Source organism: Nuphar pumila, chromosome 9 (assembly GCF_984573655.1).
Source record: "Nuphar pumila chromosome 9, dmNupPumi1.hap1.1, whole genome shotgun sequence".
In the NCBI taxonomy this organism is placed as follows: domain Eukaryota; kingdom Viridiplantae; phylum Streptophyta; class Magnoliopsida; order Nymphaeales; family Nymphaeaceae; genus Nuphar; species Nuphar pumila.
Genome location: NC_143257.1, coordinates 113,041,569 through 113,049,932, shown reverse-complemented (window position 1 = coordinate 113,049,932; position 8,364 = coordinate 113,041,569).

The following is an 8,364-nucleotide window of genomic DNA, read 5'->3' as shown; positions in this document are numbered from 1 at the left end:
AGCTGGGGTTAGGCAGACCCCTACCAGATATCTCTTAAGCCCCATGTGGCAGAGGGATTCGAACCTGGGCCTTAAGCTTGACACAGGACCCCGCTTACCACATGGGATACCACCTCCGTGGTTGCTTGATATGGATCTGATCATGTGGATACAGGTTCTTTTAACAGTGAACACATGGTCCAGTGGGAGAAAAGGGCCCAGTTTACAGCACCAACATTGACTGAGCTGGCCTAGAATTAGGGATGCGAACGGGTCGAGTTTCAGATCCTAAAATACATTGTAGAGTCAGGTCAGTTTGGATTTCGGACAGCCAAATTTTGCAAATTCCTCTTCCTGGATCTGACCCATTTGCAACCAGACCTGGATCTGACCAAATTTTGCAGTGGGCTGGGGGAAAGCGGGGCCCCGCCCCGCCTTGCCCCGTTTGGATCGGGGACGAAGGGTATGAAACGGGGATGGAGGCGGGGACGAAGGTTAAAATCCATCCCCGTCCGGGGATGGAGGTGGGGATGGACGTGCACTTTTCCCCGCCTCATCCCTGCCCCAACCCCGCCCTGACCACTTTTCCCCGCAATATCCCCACCCCGCCTCATCCCCGTTTGAACCGGGGATGGAGGACATGAAACGGGGATGAAGGCGGGGGTGGAGGATAAAATCCATCCCCACCGGGGATGGAGGCGGGTGTGTAGGATAAAATCTTGAGGCGGGGCTGGGGTGGAGAGCTTGTCCCCCGCCCCACTGCCATCCCTAGCCAGAGGTGCTTATGACTTGACACACGATCTCAACTAGGGGTGTCAACGGGTTGGGTTTGGTTCAGACCCAGATGGTACTAAACTTGGACCCAGTTTTTGGGTATGGTATCGGATCTGAACTTGGGCTTAATCGGGTACACTATAAGAAAAACCATACCTGAACCCAATAAGAACTACATCAACCAGATCTGGATCATATCCGGTAAACCAATATTTTTTATCATTTTTACGTTGAAAATTTGCGGGTCTTAATCGGAAGTCAGGTCGGGCCTAGGTCTGGTATAAAATTTTGCAAACTATACCTGGGTCCATGTATTAATTAAACATTTGGATCTGAATCCAAGTCTGTCATTCCCATTGCCACAAGGTCGAAGGAGCAAGTTCATGGGAAGCTGAGCCACGAGCTACTGTTTGTTTCCAAACCCTAGTTGTGAACATGTATTTTACATGGAAAACCATACAAATGGATGGGATTTGATCCAGATCCAACAGAAAATCTTGCAATGAATTCAAGTCCGGGAATAAAAAGAGTCCAAACCAAAAAAGCACACTCGGCGTCTATGTGAAGATCCCTATCCCAAAATGATAGATTGGGTTCGGATCAGAGGTCTGTCATAAAACTGATCCGCATGTACCCCTACAACAGGAAGAAGTTCAAATTTTAATACAAATTTGGGCAAAATGTGTCCAATCTTGGTCAGATTCTGTCAAGGTTAGTTGTACGAAAACCAGACCTGGTAACGGATAGCTTTGATTCAACTTGCCTGACCTAATTGGATAGTAAGCCAAACACCATGTAGGCTCCAGGCTAACTCCCTCGGAGTCTTATCAGGTTTGGATCTGATACAGTGACAGTAAGAGACGGCTATGAAATGGTCCAGGATCTGATTTTGACAAGGACCCGATGCTGACTATTATTTGGACAGGACAAGGCTTGCTCAGTGAACCAACTTGAAATCATCAATAACTTTCAACTCTTCAGAATGACGTCACATTTATCTGGAACTAGAAAATTCCCAAGCTTATGATTTTATCCATTTTACTTATTTTAGAAATGAAAATCAAATGTATTTTATTGGATTTTTTTTTATTAATTAAGCCTTCCTAACAGTTGCATATTTTAGATTATGATGTTCTGTTTATATTTAAAAAATCATGATCGTTGAACACCTATTTGAAAGTTTTAAGCTTAAGATTTTACTACAACAACAACTACAACTACAACTACAACTACAACTACGCCTTCATCCCAAAACAATTGGGGTCGGCGATATGAACCAAAAAAGAAAATCATTCTGGGTTTTTCACATGAATCCTTCTCCTCCAATCATTTCTATCCAATGCCATATCCTCGGTGAGCTTCAAAGCATTCATATTTTTTCCTATCACCTCCATCCATGTCTTTTTAGGCCTACTCCGACCTCTTTTAACTAATATATTTTTTCATTTCTCTATCCTTCTAACTAGAGCATCATTAGGCCTTCGCCGAATATGTCCAAACCATCGTAAACAATTCTCTCTCATCTTATTTTCAATGGGTGCAACGCCTACCTTCTTACGTATCTCCTTGTTCCGAATCTTATCTTTTATTGTATTTCCACACATCCATCTCAGCATACGCATCTCAGCTACACTCATTTTTTGAATATGTTGTCTCTTGGCAGCTCAACATTCCGTATCATATAGTAAAACGAGCCTAATAGTCGTCCTATAAAACTTTTCCTTCAACCGCAATGGCATTCTACGATCGCACAATACTCCAGTTGCACTCTTCCATTTCATCCACCCAACCTTTATCCTATGATTTACATCTTCATCAATTTCTTCATACTTTTGAATGATAGATCCCAAATATTTGAAGCAATCATCCACCGATATTTCTTGCTCACCAAGCTTCACTACACTCTCATCACTGCTTCGTTGCTTACTAAACCGACATTCCATGTATTATGTCTTACTCTTACTCAACTTAAAACCTCTTGCTTCCAATGTCTGTTTTCATAATTCTAACTTAGCATTAACCCCAGCTTTAGACTCATCAATCAAAACAATATCATCAGCAAACAACATACACCACAACACATTTTCTTGAATTGATCTCGTAAGCTCATCCATCACTATAGCAAATAGGAAAGAGCTTAAAGCAGATCCTTGATGTAACCCAACCGTTATAAAAAAATTGGTTGTCACCCCTCCACAAGTGCGGACATTGGTTACTAACCCTCCAAAATTGGTTTTAAGCTTAAGATTTTACTAATTTTACAAATTCTGGAAAACATAATATTACTTCCAAGTATTTTTTATTCAGATGATATATTCTAAAATAAGCCTTACTAACAGTTTCTCATTTTAGATTATGTTTTTTTGTGCTGTGTATCTACAGTCACAAACTCAATAACTTGGCAAACTGTCAATCTACAAAACTCCTGATTTTATTTGATCAAATAATTCCCTTGATTTTGCCCACAAGGTTGGCTAGGTGGGTCTGCTTAGAGTTAGAGTGTGTTCAAACCAAGAACCTCAAGAGTTTGATACCTGGAGTGAGCCATGTTGCCAATTGAGATAAGGTGCAATGTGATTGCACAATTTAAGTGTGCTGCTGTACCTGCACCATCAGTTGTTGGGCCCCACAGCTGACACATTATATCTCAAGGATGGTGGGTGATCGGGTACAGCAGCACACTGAAAAGTGCGCAATCACATTGCACCTGTCCTTCTACGGGGGAGGTGGTGGTTTAATGGCTTGGGGGTGTGCCATATGACAGAGCGGTCATTTTCTCTTGGGACGCACCACCTGAGGTTTCCCTGATTAAATATCCACAAAAAAAAAAATCATATATCTCAAAGATGGTGGGTGACCGGGTGGAGTCCGAATGGGGTGCAATGGGATTGTACAAAAATTATGCATTAAGCACCCCCATCACCCTCCATCTGGTCTTGGGCCCCACACTTGACAGGCCTGTCCCAAGATGGACGGTCATCAGGTACATAATGCACAAATATTTGTTCAATCATATTGTACCTGATCTTTTCACGATGGGTGTAAAGCAGCACACTAAAAAGTGTGCAATCACATAATTCACATTACACCTAATTCTTCTTCGGGGGAGGTGGTGGTTTAATGGCTTGGGGGCGTGCCATATGACAGAGCGGTCATTTTCTCTCGGGGGGCACCACCTGAACCGGGTTTCCCAAAATAAATATCCACAAAAAAAAAATCATACACTTCTATGAAATCATAAAAGCATAGCAATGATTGCATTGTCACTTCAATTTTGGGACATGACAGTGAGTGATAGGATGACAATCCACTAGGCTATGCCTACAAAAAAAAAAAAAAGTGGCGAATCACCACCAATTGGCATTAGCGTCACTTTTATTTATAAGATATATATATATATATAGAGAGAGAGAGAGTAATGGGTATGAGCTAAATGAAATATGTTAAATGAGTTTTTGAGGTTTTTTTTATTTTATTTTTAGATTCTGACCGTATAGATGTGATTTATATACTTGATTTTATAGGGATCAGCTCTTGAAGTGTTCAATTTCAATACATGAGTGAGTTTTTATTAAGTTCAAAAAATCAAGGGTCCAAAATCTTCATAATTTTTTGAGGCTCCAAATATCATTTTTTTAATCAAAAACACATGATCCACGCGTGGATTTCTCATAAATCAACATGCATAAATCAACATGCCCAACACATTTATGAAGTCGAAACTCCAAAAACAAATACTGAAAGAGAAGAAAAACCCATTTAGCACGATTCATTTAGTGCATACCTCTCTCTCTCTCAAAAAATGTTTCGGGAATTAATTTCTAGAACTTGGAGGGCTCCATCAGTTGTTGTGCGGGAGGGCTGCTTTGCGTTAGATCTTATCCTTGGCCCTGCTATAATTAGACGCGAAAAGAAGTAGAGGACTATTTGGAGAGTCTGGTTATTTACAGTGTGGTGGTTCATATGGATGGCCAGAAATGATGTTACTTTTCGGGATGTCCCGTTCAACCTTAACAGTTTGACTCGTAGGGTCTTGGCTAATGTGTATGCTATCTTACGCATATATCTCAAAGACCTGCCTCTGCCTCCAACCGATCCTCATCTAATGAGTTTTCTTTTTTGTGTTCGGGTTTTTCTGTTTTGTGTGTATATGATGTTTTCATGTAGTGTTGTTGTATTTGTGTTTGTGGGACTCAACGTTTTGTTGAGTTTCATTTTTAAGTAATGTTGATCGTTTTTCGGCTCTCTCTCTCTCTCTTTATATATATTTGAAAGGCATGCTGGGTTAGGCAGATCCCCACCAATTATTATTCAACATACCATTGGAGTTTTGAACTTGCAACGTCCCACCACAAGGTGACGTGCTCCTACCATCCACTCATAGCCCCAATTGGTTTTATCGGATAAATATTTGTTAAAGGTGTTTGTACACACAATCTAATAGAAAACATCATTTTTTCAACCTTTTTCTATTTTGTGTGTGGAACTAACCTTACGGCTGCCATTTGCACATTTGCATTGTTTGTTTAGTAGAAAATAGGTTTTGGATCATGTCTTTACTTTTTGAATGGCTTCAAAATTCAATATCACACAATGTGCCAAAATTTGATGAATCAAAACCATATTTTTATGTCAGAAAAAATATGATCAAACGTGTGCTTTCTTCTAGCAAACAAAATATATTAAACATATTTGTGTGGTCAGATTGAGTGGACCCAACTTGCACCTACAATTTTTTAGATTGTTAACAAATATTTATCCCTATTTTACCCAACCCCAAAAAATTCAAAGGAACCATGTATCTACTTTTCATGTTTCCATTAGCACTGCATGTTTTTGGCATCTTATCTTGATGACATCTAATAATAATAATAATCACAATAACAATAACAATTCTTCCTTAAAGTAAAAGCTAGAACATACTTTTCATGTTTCCATTAGCACTGCACGATTTTGGCATCTTATCTTGATGGCATCTAATAATAATAATAATAATAATAATAATAATAATAATAATTATTATTATTATTATTATTATTATTATTTATTTTTTTTAAAGTAAAAGCTAGAACATACTTGTTTCATGGAAATCGCTTCAAGGCCGCAAAGGGCATTTGAGAATCATGCAAAAAAATGGCCAATCCTAAAAAAAATGGTAGCTGAAAGTGTGGAGCATATAAGCATCAAACGAATAGAAAAGAACAACCATGGAGGCCTTAGGCTATGTTGCAAGGATACACCGGTAGATGCTCGTGTTATATTATTTTTAATAGAAATTATACAAAGATTGCATGTCCCGTATCCTTTTCACCGTGTCCTTGTGACATAGGTCCTACGATATGGGTGGGACTTTCCCATTTTTAACGTAATTTCTACTGCTATTTTGGACATTGGAGTTCATGAACTCAATCATGTTTTCTACGCAACAGTCTACTTGTTTATATATGACAACAAAATCCTATCACCATCATAGAAAATTAAACAATTCTTCAATTAAGAAAAATTGTCTTTATTTACCTATGGGCCATAAAAAATTTATACAAGTTTCCTTGTTCGGTCATAGGACAAATTAATATCTCATTTCCATCATACAAGTTAAATAACCATCCAATTGGTATTAAAAAAAATAATTTCATGGACTCAAATTTCACTTCATGGCAATAATGATCCAAGAGCAACCTTGCTTTTAATAATAGGGCTTGGTGGAACATAATTTTGGTTTATTACATTGGTATTGCAAATATTAGAGATATAAAATCTGATCCAGATGGAGGACCCGATCCAATCTCAACTAATGAAGCAAATGGCGCCAAGAAGATGATCATCCACACGAGTCATGAATCCAAAACTAGAAAGAGATCTTAAAGATTTTTTATATACTGTAACTTCATCTAAATCTGAGGGACGACTTGTAGAAACTAGGGATGGCAGTGGACCGGGGGAAAGCGGGGCCCCGCCTCGCCCCGTTTGGACCGGGGATGAAGGGTATGAAACGGGGATGAAGGCGGGGGTGGAGGATAAAATCCATCCCCGCCACGGAGGCGGGGCGGGGGTGGACGTGCACTTTTCCCCGCCCCGCCACGATCCCCGCCCCGACCACTTTTCCCCGCAATATCCCCGCCCCGCCCCGCCTCATCCCCGTTTGGACCGGGGATGAAGGGTATGAAACGGGGATGGAGGCGGGGGTGGAGGATAAAATCCATCCCCGCCGCGGAGGCGGGGCGGGGGTGGAGGATAAAATTTTGAGGCGAGGCGGGGGTGGAAACCTTGTCCCCCGCCCCGCCCCACTGCCATCCCTAGTAGAAACTATAGGTGGAGATAATCCATTTAAAGTATAAAGAAATCCTTCTATTTATTCAAACCTCTTCCTCTGTGATTGGTGAGTGAGGAATAGGGGTGGCAATCGTGTCGGGTTGGCGGGTCGACCCGACGGGTATGTGGGTCAGCATACCTCAACACGAACCCGACCTGTTTATTAAACGGGTCGGCTGTGGCAAACATGAACCCGGCCCGTTTAATAAACGGGTAACCCGACACGACCCACCAACCCATTTAATAAATGAGTTGGGTCGGGTAAACGGGTTCTCAAGTTCGCGGGTCAGGTTGGTGGGTCGGGTTGACGGGTTGGCGGGTCGGTTGACAGGTTGGGTTGGCGGGTTGGCATACCCCCAACCTGATAAACGGGTTAGGCGGGTCAACCCGTTTATTAAACGGGTTGGATTAAGCCCAACCCGAACCCGCCTAAGAGGCGGGTTGGCGGGTCGGGTTGGCAGGTCGTGTCAGGTTTTGCCACCCCTAGTGAGGAAGAGCGAAACTTACATTCCATGGACGTATAAGGCCTCACCCGCCAAACCACGTACTAGTGTTTTGTTCTTGTGTGCTCCTTTGATGTATTCTCATATTTGTTATGGTATCAGAGAACTCTGATCCGTTGGGATTTCTTTGTCGAGTTCTCTGCAACTCAGTATTCTTTTTTTCTTGGTTCATTCTGCTATGGTTCAACCGATGGGCTTGAGATATCTAATAAAATTTGTAGTAGCTGGTTGCATAGTAACTTGGTAACTATTACTATTTACCTAATTAGTTGCATTGGTTATATAAAAATATAAAAAAATAACTAAATTATTTCTTCATTTAATTCATTGTTTTTGGTATTATAAAAATTAATTTATGAACCTTATTCTAAAATAACCTACAAATGAATTTGGATCAGACAGAACTGACTCACTGAAACGAATGTGAAGTTTTGAGATGAAGAAAAAGTGAGAGAAAAGCCAAAAAGACTCCACTTGAAGGAAATACTAAATTAAAAGCCATGATTAAGATCAAATTCTTTTATGAACTGTTTGGCAGAATTGCCAAATACTTGCATGCCAAAAAAGAAAATAATTCTTTGGCACATGCTTGTTAGAATATTGAGTGGTTCTTTCAACAGATTTCGTAACATTGTGCACAAATTAATCCAACTTTGCATCACATCCATGGAATAATTTAGTGAAAAAACCAATCTTTCTACTTTGATTTTATCTACCACTTATTTTGTGTCAGCATGATGGTGCAGAAAAACAAAAAGAAAAAGAAAAAAACTAAGAAGTTGAAGATTATGAAAGT